This window comes from Arachis ipaensis, chromosome B6 (assembly GCF_059453495.1).
Source record: "Arachis ipaensis isolate K30076 ecotype BB chromosome B6, ASM5945349v1, whole genome shotgun sequence".
NCBI lineage: Eukaryota > Viridiplantae > Streptophyta > Magnoliopsida > Fabales > Fabaceae > Arachis > Arachis ipaensis.
In genome coordinates this window covers 68,311,110-68,322,265 of record NC_142441.1, presented here as the reverse complement: position 1 = coordinate 68,322,265, position 11,156 = coordinate 68,311,110, and the positions used below count along the sequence as shown (strand labels likewise).

Sequence of the window (11,156 nt, the reverse complement as noted above, 5' to 3'; positions counted from 1 at the left end):
AGATTTTAAAAATCAAATCTTTTTCAAAAACTAATTTCTATCATATCTTTTCAAAAATATCTTCTTATCTTACCTTTTTCAAAAAAGTGATTGCAAAATATCTTTTCTAACTTCCTAACTTCTTATCTTTTCAAAATTTGTTTCAGCTAACTAACTAACTTTTTGTTTGTTTCTTACTTTTTTCAAAACTACCTAACTAACTCTCTCTCTCTAATTTTCGAAAAAATCTTCCCTTTTTTTCAAAATTTCTTTTTAATTAGACTAATTATTTTATTTTTTATTTGAATTTTCGAAAAACTACTAACCTTTTTCAAAAACTATTTTCGAAAATCACTAACTCTTTTTCAAAAATTATTTTCGAAAATTCTCTCCTCCTCTCATCCCCTTCTATTTATTTATTCATCTACTAACACTTCTCTTCATCTCACATCTCTGCTCCTATCATCACCTTTGTGTTTGGATTCTTCATTCTTCTTTACCCCTATTCCTTTTCTTCTTCTACTAACAATAAGGAACCTCTTTACTGTGACATAGAGGATTCCTCTTCTTTTCTTTTTCTCTTCTCTTTCTTATGAGCAGGGACAAAGAAAAAGGCATTATTGTTGAAGCTGATCCAGAACCTGAAAGGACTCTGAAGAGAAAACTAAGAGAAGCTAAATTACAACAATCCAGAGACAACCTTATTGAAAATTTCGAACAAGTAAAAGAGATGGCAGCCGAACCCAACAACAATAATGCAAGGAGAATGCTTGGTGACTTTACTGCACCTAATTCCAATTTACATGGAAGAAGCATCTCCATTCCTACCATTGGAGCAAATAATTTTGAGCTGAAACCTCAGCTAGTTTCTCTGATGCAGCAGAACTGCAAGTTTCATGGACTTCCATCTGAAGATCCTTTTCAGTTCTTAACTGAATTCTTGCAGATCTGTGATACTGTTAAGACTAATGGAGTAGATCCTGAAGTCTACAGGCTCATGCTTTTCCCTTTTGTTGTAAGAGACAGAGCTAGAATATGGTTGGACTCTCAACCCAAAGACAGCCTGAACTCTTGGGATAAGCTGGTCACGGCTTTCTTAGCCAAGTTCTTTCCTCCTCAAAAGCTGAGCAAGCTTAGAGCTGATGTTCAAACCTTCAGACAGAAAGAAGGTGAGTCCCTCTATGAAGCTTGGGAAAGATACAAGCAGCTGACCAAAAAGTGTCCTTCTGACATGCTTTCAGAATGGACCATCCTGGATATATTCTATGATGGTTTATCTGAGCTATCAAAGATGTCATTAGATACTTCTGCAGGTGGATCCATTCACCTAAAGAAAACGCCTACAGAAGCTCAAGAACTCATTGACATGGTTGCTAATAACCAGTTTATGTACACTTCTGAGAGGAATCCTGTGAGTAATGGGACGCCTATGAAGAAGGGAGTTCTTGAAATTGATACTCTGAATGCCATATTGGTTCAGAATAAAATATTGACTCAGCAAGTCAATATGATTTATCAGAGTCTGAATGGAATGCAAGCTGCATCCAACAGTACTCAAGAGGCATCTTCTGAGGAAGAAGCTTATGATCCTGAGAACCCTGCAATAGCAGAGTTAAAATACATGGGTGAACCATATGGAAACACCTACAATCCATCATGGAGAAATCACCCAAATCTCTCATGGAAGGATCAAAAGCCTCAACGAGACTTTAATAATGGTGGAAGAAACAGGTTTAGCAACAGCAAGCCTTTTCCATCATCCACTCAGCAACAGACAGAGAATTCTGAGCAGAATCCATCTAGCTTAGCAAATTTAGTCTCTGATCTATCTAAGGCCACTGTGAGTTTCATGAATGAAACAAGGTCTTCCATTAGAAATTTGGAAGCACAAGTGGGCCAGCTGAGTAAAAGGATCACTGAAATCTCTCCTAGTACTCTCCCAAGCAATACAGAAGAGAATCCAAAAGGAGAGTGCAAGGCCATTGAATTAATTACCATAGCCGAACCCACAAGAGAGGAGAAGGACATGAATCCCAAGGAGGAAGACCTCCTGGGACGTCCAGTGATCAATAAGGAGCTTCCCTCTGAGGAACCTAAGGAATCTGAGACTCATCTAGAGACCATAGAGATTCCATTGAACCTCCTTATGCCATTCATGAGCTCTGATGAGTATTCCTCTTCTGAAGAGAATGAGGATGTTACTGAAGAGCAAGCTGCCAAGTTCCTTGGTGCAATCATGAAGCTAAATGCCAAATTATTTGGTATTGAAACTTGAGAAAATGAACCTCCCTTGTTCACCAATGAACTAAGTGATCTGGATCAACTGACATTGCCTCAGAAAAAATAGGATCCTGGAAAGTTCATAATACCTTGTACCATAGGCACCATGATCTTTAAGGCTCTGTGTGACCTTGGTTCAGGAATAAACCTCATGCCTCTCTCTGTAATAGAGAAACTGGGAATCTATGGGGTGCAAGCTACTAAAATCTCATTAGAGATGGCAGACAATTCAAGAAAACAGGCTTATGGACAAGTAGAGAACGTGTTAGTAAAGGTTGAAGGCCTTTGCATCCCTACTGATTTCATAGTCTTGGATACTGGAAAGGAAGAGGATGAATCCATCATCCTAGGAAGACCTTTCCTAGCCACAGCAAGAGCTGTGATTGATGTGGACAGAGGAGAATTGATCCTTCAAATAAATGAGGACAACCTTGTGTTTACAAATCAAGGATCTCTCTCTGCATCCATGGAGAGGAAGCAGAAAAAGCTTCTCTCAAAGCAGAGTCAACCAAAGCCCCCACAGTCAAATTCTAAGTTTGGTGTTGGAAGGCCACAACCAAACTCTAAGTTTGGTGTCAAACCCCCATATCCAAACTCTAAGTTTGGTATTGGGAGGTCTCAACAAAGCTCTGCACATCTGTGAGGCTCCATGAGAGCCCACTGTCAAGCTATTGACATTAAAAAAGCGCTTGTTGGGAGGCAACCCAATGTTTATTTATCTAATTTTATTTTTTTCATATTTTCTTAGGTTCATGATCATGTGGAATCATAAAAGAAACGAAAAATTTAGAAACAGAATCAAAAACAGCAGAAGAAAAATCACACCCTGGAGGAAGCATCTGCCTGGCGTTCAACGCCAGAACAGAGCATGGTTCTGGCGCTGAACGCCCAAAATGGGCAGTATCTGGGCGCTGAACGCCCAAAATGGGCATCATCTGGGCGCTGAACGCCAGAATTGCACCCTGGAGAGGAGCTGGCGCTGAACGCTCAGAACAAGCATGGTTCTGGCGTTCAACGCCAGAAATGGGCAACAAATGGGCGTTGAACACCCAAAATGGGCACCAAGCTGGCGCTGAACGCCCAGAGTTGTGTGCAAGGGCATTTTACATGCCTAACTTGGTGCAAGGTTGTAAATCCTTGAACACCTCAGGATCTGTGGACCCCACAGGATCCCCACCTACCTCCACTCACTCTCTTCTCTCTTCTCAATCATCCTCTATTCCCAATAAACACTCTTCCCCAAAACCCTTCACCTATCATCTCCATCTCTCTTCCCTATTAACCCTTCACCACTCACATCCACCCACTCTTCCCCATAAACCTACCCAATAAACTCCACCTACCTTCAAAATTCAAATCAATTTCCCACCCAAACCCACCCATATGGCCGAAACTTAAACCCCCCTCCCTTCCCTATATAAAGCCTTCCATTCTTCCTTATTTTCACACAACGCAACCCTCTCTTCTCTTCTTGGCCGAAACACACCTCCCCCCCCCTCTTCTCCATCTTTTCTTCTTCTTCTTCATCTAATTCTTTATTTTCTTGCTCGAGGGCGAGTAATATTCTAAGTTTGGTGTGGTAAAAGCATAAGCTTTTTTTTTCCATTACCATTGATGGCACCTAAGACCAGAGAATCCTCTAGAAAAGGGAAAGGGAAGACAAAAACTTCCACCTCCAAGTCATGGGAGATGGAAAGATTCATCTCTAAAGCTCATCAAGACCACTTCTATGATGTTGTGGCCAAGAAGAAGGTGATCCCCGAGGTCCCTTTCAAACTCAAAAGAAATGAGTATCCAGAGATCCGACATGAAATTCAAAGAAGAGGTTAGGAAGTTCTAACAAATCCCATCCAACAAGTCAGCATCCTAATGGTTCAAGAGTTCTATGCCAATGCATGGATCACCAAGAACCATGATCAAAGTAAGAACCCGGATCCAAAGAACTATGTTACAATGGTTCGGGGGAAATACTTGGATTTTAGTCCGGAAAATGTGAGGTTGGCGTTTAACTTGCCTATGATGCAAGGAGATGAACGCCCCTACACTAGAAGGGTCAACTTTAATCAAAGGTTGGACCAAGTCCTCATGGACATATGTGTGGAAGGAGCTCAATGGAAGATTGACTCCAAAGGCAAGCCGGTTCAACTAAGAAGATTGGACCTCAAGCCTGTGGCTAGAGGATGGTTGGAGTTCATCCAACGCTCCATCATCCCCACTAGCAACCGATCTGAAGTTACTGTGGATCGGGCCATCATGATCCATAGCATCATGATTGGAGAAGAAGTAGAGGTTCATGAAGTCATCTCCCTTGAACTCTACAAAATAGCCGAAAAGCCCTCTCCTGAGGCAAGGCTAGCTTTTCTTCATCTTATCTGCCATCTATGTTACTCAGCTGGAGCTTCCATAGAAGGAGACATTCACATTGAGGAAGAGAAGCCCATCACTAAGAAAAAGATGGAGCAAGCAAGAGAGCCCATTCATGGAGCTCAAGAGGCGCAGGAAGCTCATCACCATAAGATCCCGGAGATGCCTCATATGCATTTTCCTCTACAAAACTATTGGGAGCAAATCAACACCTCCCTAGGAGAATTAAGTTCCAACATGGGACAACTAAGGGTGGAACATCAAGAGCACTCCATCATCCTTCATGAAATAAGAGAATATCAAAAAGCAATGAGGAAGGAGCAACAAAGACAAGGAAAAGACATAGAAGAGCTCAAGGACATCATTGGTTCCTCAAGAAGGAAACGCCACCATCACTAAGGTGGACTCATTCCTTGTTCTTACTTTCTCTGTTTTTCGTTTTCTCTATGTTAAGTGCTTATCTATGTTTGTATCTTCATTACATGATCATTAGTAGTTAGTAACTTTGTCTTAAAGTTATGAATGTCCTATGAATCAATCACCTCTCTTAAATGAAAAATGTTTTAATTCAAAAGAACAAGAAGTACATGAGTTTTGAATTTATCCTTGAACTTAGTTTAATTATATTGATGTGGTGACAATGCTTCTTGTTTTCTGAATGTATGCTTGAACAGTGCATATGTCTTTTGAAGTTGTTGTTTAAGAATGTTAAATATGTTGGCTCTTGAAAGAATGATGACTAGGAAACATGTTATTTGATAATCTGAAAAATCATAAAAATAATTCTTAAAGCAAGAAAAAGCAGCAAAGAACAAAGCTTGCAGAAAAAAAAAGGGCGAAAAAAAATAGAAAGAAAGAGAAAAAGCAAGCAGAAAAAGCCAAAAGCTCTTAAAACCAAGAGGCAAGAGCAAAAAGCCAATAACCCTTAAAACCAAAAGGCAAGGGCAAATAAAAAGGATCCCAAGGCTTTGAGCATCAGTGGATAGGAGGGCCTAAAGGAATAAAATCCTGGCCTAAGCGGCTAAACCAAGCTGTCCCTAACCATGTGCTTGTGGCGTGTAGGTGTCAAGTGAAAACTTGAGACTGAGCGGTTAAAGTCAAGGTCCAAAGTAAAAAAAAAAGTGTGCTTAAGAACCCTGGACACCTCTAATTGGGGACTTTAGCAAAGATGAGTCACAATCTGAAAAGGTTCACCCAATTATGTGTCTGTGGCATTTATGTATCCGGTGGTAATACTGGAAAACAAAGTGCTTAGGGCCACGGCCAAGACTCATAAAGAAGCTGTGTTCAAGAATCATCATACTGAACTAGGAGAGTCAATAACACTATCTGAACTCTGAGTTCCTATAGATGCCAATCATTCTGAACCTCCATGGATAAAGTGAGATGCCAAAACTATTCAAGAGGCAAAAAGCTACAAGTCCCGCTCATCTGATTGGAGCTATGTTTCATTGATAGTTTGGAATTTATAGTATATTCTTTTCTTTTTATCCTATTTGATTTTCAGTTGCTTGGGGACAAGCAACAATTTAAGTTTGGTGTTGTGATGAGCGGATAATTTATACGCTTTTTGGCATTGTTTTTAGTAGAATCTAGTTACTTTTAGGGATGTTTTCATTAGTTTTTATGTTAAATTCACATTTCTGGACTTTACTATGAGTTTGTGTGTTTTTATGTGATTTCAGGTATTTTCTGGCTGAAATTGAGGGACTTGAGCAAAAATCAGATTCAGAGGTTGAAGAAGGACTGCTGATGCTGTTGGATTCTGATCTCCCTGCACTCAAAATAGATTTTCTGGAGCTACAAAACTCAACATGGCGCGCTTCCAATTGCGTTGGAAAGTAGACATCCAGGGCTTTCCAGCAATATATAATAGTCCATACTTTGCTCAAGTTTAGATGACGCAAACTGGCATTCAACGCCAGCTCTCTGCCCAATTCTGGCGTCCAGCGCCAGAAACAAGTTGCAAAGTGGAGTTCAACGCCCAAACTGGCACAAAAGCTGGCGTTCAACTCCAAGAATGACCTCTCCACGTGTAGACTTCAAGCTCAGCCCAAGCACACACCAAGTGGGCCCCGAAAGTGGATTTATGCATCAATTACTTACTTCTGTAAACCCTAGTAGCTAGTTTATTATAAATAGGACCTTTTACTATTGTATTAGGGATCTTTGGATTATCTTTTGATCTATTGATCACGTTTGGGGGCTGGCCATTCGGCCATGCCTGGACCTTCATTACTTATGTATTTTCAACAGTAGAGTTTCTGCACTCCATAGATTAAGGTGTAGAGCTCTGCTGTTCCTCAAAGATTAATGCAAAGTACTACTGTTTTCTATTCAATTCATCTTATTTCACTTCTAAGATATTTATTCGCACTTCAACCTGAATGTGATGAACGTGACAATCATCATCATTCCCTATGAACGCGTGCCTGACAACCACTTCCGTTCTACATTAGATTGAATGAGTATCTCTTAGATCTCTTAATCAGAATCTTCGTGGTATAAGCTAGATTGATGGCGGCATTCATGAGAGTCCGGAAAGTCTAAACCTTGTCTGTGGTATTCCGAGTAGGACTCTGGGATTGAATGACTGTGACGAACTCCAAACTCGCGAGTGCTGGGCGTAGTGACAGACGCAAAAGGATAGTAAATTCTATTCCAGTATGATCCGAGAACCTCCAAGATGATTAGCCATGCAGTGACAGCGCATCGGACCATTTTCACAGAGAGGAATAAGATGCAACCAATGACAAGGGTGATGCCTCCAGACGATTAGCCGTGCTGTGACAGAGCATTTGGACCATTTTCCCGAGAGGATTGAAAGTAGCCATTGGCACCGGTGAAATCCTTACACAAAGCCAGCCATAGAAAGGAGTAAGACTGATTGGATGAAGACAGCAGGAAAGCAGAGGTTCAGAGGAATGAATGCATCTCCATACGCTTATCTGAAATTCTCACCAATGATTTACATAAGTATTTCTATCCTTATTTTAGTATTAATTTCGAAAACTCCATAACTATTTTATATCCGCCTGACTGAGATTTACAAGGTGACCATAGCTTGCTTCATACCAACAATCTCCGTGGGATCAACCCTTACTCACGTAAGGTTTATTACTTGGACGACCCAGTGCACTTGCTGGTTAGTTATGCGAAGTTGTGAAGATATGTTTAGACCATGGTTCTGTGCATCCGTTTTTGGTGCCATCGCCAGGGAATCAATTTCGAACAATAATTCACAACCTGAGTAACAATTTCGCATACCAGGCATAAAGACTTGCTGTTCAAAAATAATTTTCAATGAATCAGAGCAATCTTGGTAGAAAAGGTGTTTTAATTTTTCAAAAACATAGCAATTTTCCACATTAAGAACTAAAGGAACTGCCAAAAAATAAATCCAACATAAATCAATTTATCAAGGTAAATATATTATAAGAACAGTAAACATATTTTACCAAGATAATTCAGAGTCTTTAAAATAACATGCATATCAACAGCCAAAACATTCATACAATCAAATGCATTGCCAAACATACATCATAACCAAATGCCAAATGCATTTCCATTAGCAGTAAACTCAGTGAAACAAATGCAATATTAATCATGCATCTATTTGACAAGGGTGATCATGAATTTTCAACTGAAAATTTCATCCCCTGTTTCGGTTTCAATTTCCCCTGTTCCAGTTTCAATTTTGGAACCAATTTTTCCTCCCCCTTTTGTTATCAAGGGGCACCTGCAAAGAAAGGTATTGATAGCATAACAAAATATCCATAACAAAGTAACAAGAGTGTATCAAAGTGTCATAGAGCAATGAGTATCAAGTCATGCCTCTACAAAAAAAGATTGAGCCTAATGGAGCCAATATCAAATAAAAGTAAAGAAACAGTCATCAATCATCAGAAAGATTGAACTCTGAACTGGAATCATCTTCGTTATCCCCTGTCCCCATCTCATCCTCAAGGCTTTGAATCATGAAGCCAACCCTTTCGTGACATTTCTTCCAGGCCTTTTCATTTTCATATGCCAATTTTCGGGCAGCCTTGTGAGATTTAAACACCAACTTTGACATGTTGCGAAATTCATTGAGAACCTCCCTGATTGATGCAGTCACATTGGAGGATTCAGGGGGCGACTCTCAAGATCGCTGAGAGACGTTTCGGATGGAATGGAGCGCTTGCTTTTCTTACCCGAAACTCCTCCTCCTTTAATCATCAAAACCTTGTTCTCAACACTTTCATTAGATAAATCAACCTTAAAGTACTCAAATATACATGTGAGGAACATTCCATAAGGAAGATTGGCCTTTTTTGTACTCTTAACTGCTTTTCACATATGACGTATCATAATATAAGCAAATGAAATTGGAGAAGAAGTAATAAGAGCAAAAAGAATAATGGAGTCAGAAACTGTTACTCTATGGTGAGAACCACTTTGTGGAGTGAGGATGTGAGTGATGATACGATGCAACAGAGAGTTCTCAGGGCCGAGTGCTTTATGGGTTGGGATTAATCCATCTAAGCCAGAAAGATTTGCACAGATGTGTTGCAAGACAGTTTGTTGTGCGACTCCAACTTGATCATCCCACTTATCAATCATGTAAACTTTTGGTCCTTCATCTTCGTACCCAAGAGCAGCGCCTATGGTTTGAGGATTGAGAGTCATGTAAACACGCTTGACGTAAGAATGGATTGAGCCATCAATCAAACGCATGTTTGCATAGAATTCCCGGACCAGCCCCGGGTAAACAAGTTTCTGAATGTGAACCAGTGGAGTCCACTTCAGGGCATCGAACAGAGAAGTAAAGTTGATTCCTTTGGTTGCCAGATTTTCAAGATTTACCAAGTATGAGGGGCAGAGATGTCGTTTCAGCAGAACCTCTTTGTGAAACTCGTAGAAAGCACATGAGTAGAACCGAGAGGGATCAAAATGTGAGTGAGTTTTGTGAAACTTGTTCTTGAATTCTAGGGACTCCAAATTTGCCGGTTCTCTAGTATCATGTAACACAAAGCTTTTCTGCTTCTTCTGAGAGCTTTTTGCATGTGGAGTAGATCTTTTTGGTGGTGATGGAAGGGGCGAAGTATGTGATTCTTCTTCATCTTCTTCAACACTTGGTTGCTTGTTCTTTCCAGTCTTGCCTTTCCCTGAAGTTTTCTGAACAACGACCTTTCGGCGCATTGTTTCAGTCTTTTTGGAAGGAGGTGAATGAGTAGAAGAAGAGGTAGAGTGAAGATGGATATGCGTATGAGTTTGAGGTGATGAAAAAAAGGTGGATTTTTTGGAATGGGGGTTCGGCCACTTCTTCTAAGTGCCGTTTTCTTTTTCATGGTGAACGAAAGAAATGGGGATGGAAGATGAAGTGGTGATTGAAGGTGTGGTGAGTGGAGGGAGGTTAGAGAGCATTAAATGTTGATTGGAAAGAGATGATGGGGAAGTTAATGACCATTATGGCGTGGTTATTAAACAAAAGGGGTTTCAAAAACTGAAAAAGGGAGTTTCCTTGAATCACGGAATTAGTTGGAAGAAAAGATTTGATTTGACAACATGCTTCTTCCAACAAGATTTGAAAAGACAATCAAGAGATTTTGTGATTTTATTTTTTTAAAGAGAGAGTAACTAACTAAACTGTCATGGTGGGGTCAGAAACTATTAGGTGGGGCCCATAAAAATTTAATTCTGTGTTGCCTCCCCCTTGATCATAGCTCCTCCATCATGCCTGCATTTTTATCTCGTCCAAACCTACGAGACAAAACTGAACAGAGTTAATTATTCATAAATTATCAATGAAACTTAAATCAAACATTCCCAAACTTTTTCTTAAGGTACAGAATCTGTCTTCACAGAGGGGTTTTGTAAAAATATCAGCAATTTGGTCTTCAGATTTTACAAATTGAATATCAATAGTACCCTTTTGCACATGTTCTCTAATGAAGTGATATTTTATCTCAATGTGCTTGGTTCTTGAGTGCAGAACAGGATTTTTTGAAATGTTTATAGCACTCATATTATCACAAAATAAGGGTATACTATTGATTTTTAATTTGTAATCTTCTAATTATATTTTTAACCAAATTAATTGAGAGCAACATGCAGATGCGGAAATGTATTCTGCTTCAGCTGTGGATAAAGCCACTGTGGCTTGCTTCTTGCTTGACCACATGTTGAGTGAGCTTCCAAGGAAGCAACACATGCCGGATGTGCTCCGTCTATCCACTCTATCTCCCGCAAAATCTGCATTACAAAACCCTACTGCACAACATTCATCAGATTTAAGATACCACAAGCCATAATCACAAGTTCCCTTAATGTATCTAATGATGCGTTTAACAGCCGTAAGATGGGATTCTTTTGGGTGAGATTGAAATCTTGAGCATACACCCATACTTTGAACGATATCCGGTCTAGAGGAGGTAAGATACATGAGTGAACCTATCATCCCTCTATACATTGTTTCGTCCACATCTTGTCCATCATCATCCTTTTCAAGTTTTGTGTTAGGATGCATTGGTGTACCCATTGATTTGGAATTT

General features: G+C 39.9%; 1 non-coding gene across 1 annotated transcript; it reads right to left on the bottom strand.

The window, feature by feature from the left end:
* Positions 1–1,108: 1,108 nt before the first annotated feature.
* On the bottom strand, positions 1,109–1,216 carry LOC148561186 (small nucleolar RNA R71). The gene has a single exon (XR_015888120.1). It is a non-coding gene; the product is annotated as a small nucleolar RNA R71 (small nucleolar RNA).
* Positions 1,217–11,156: the final 9,940 nt, after the last annotated feature.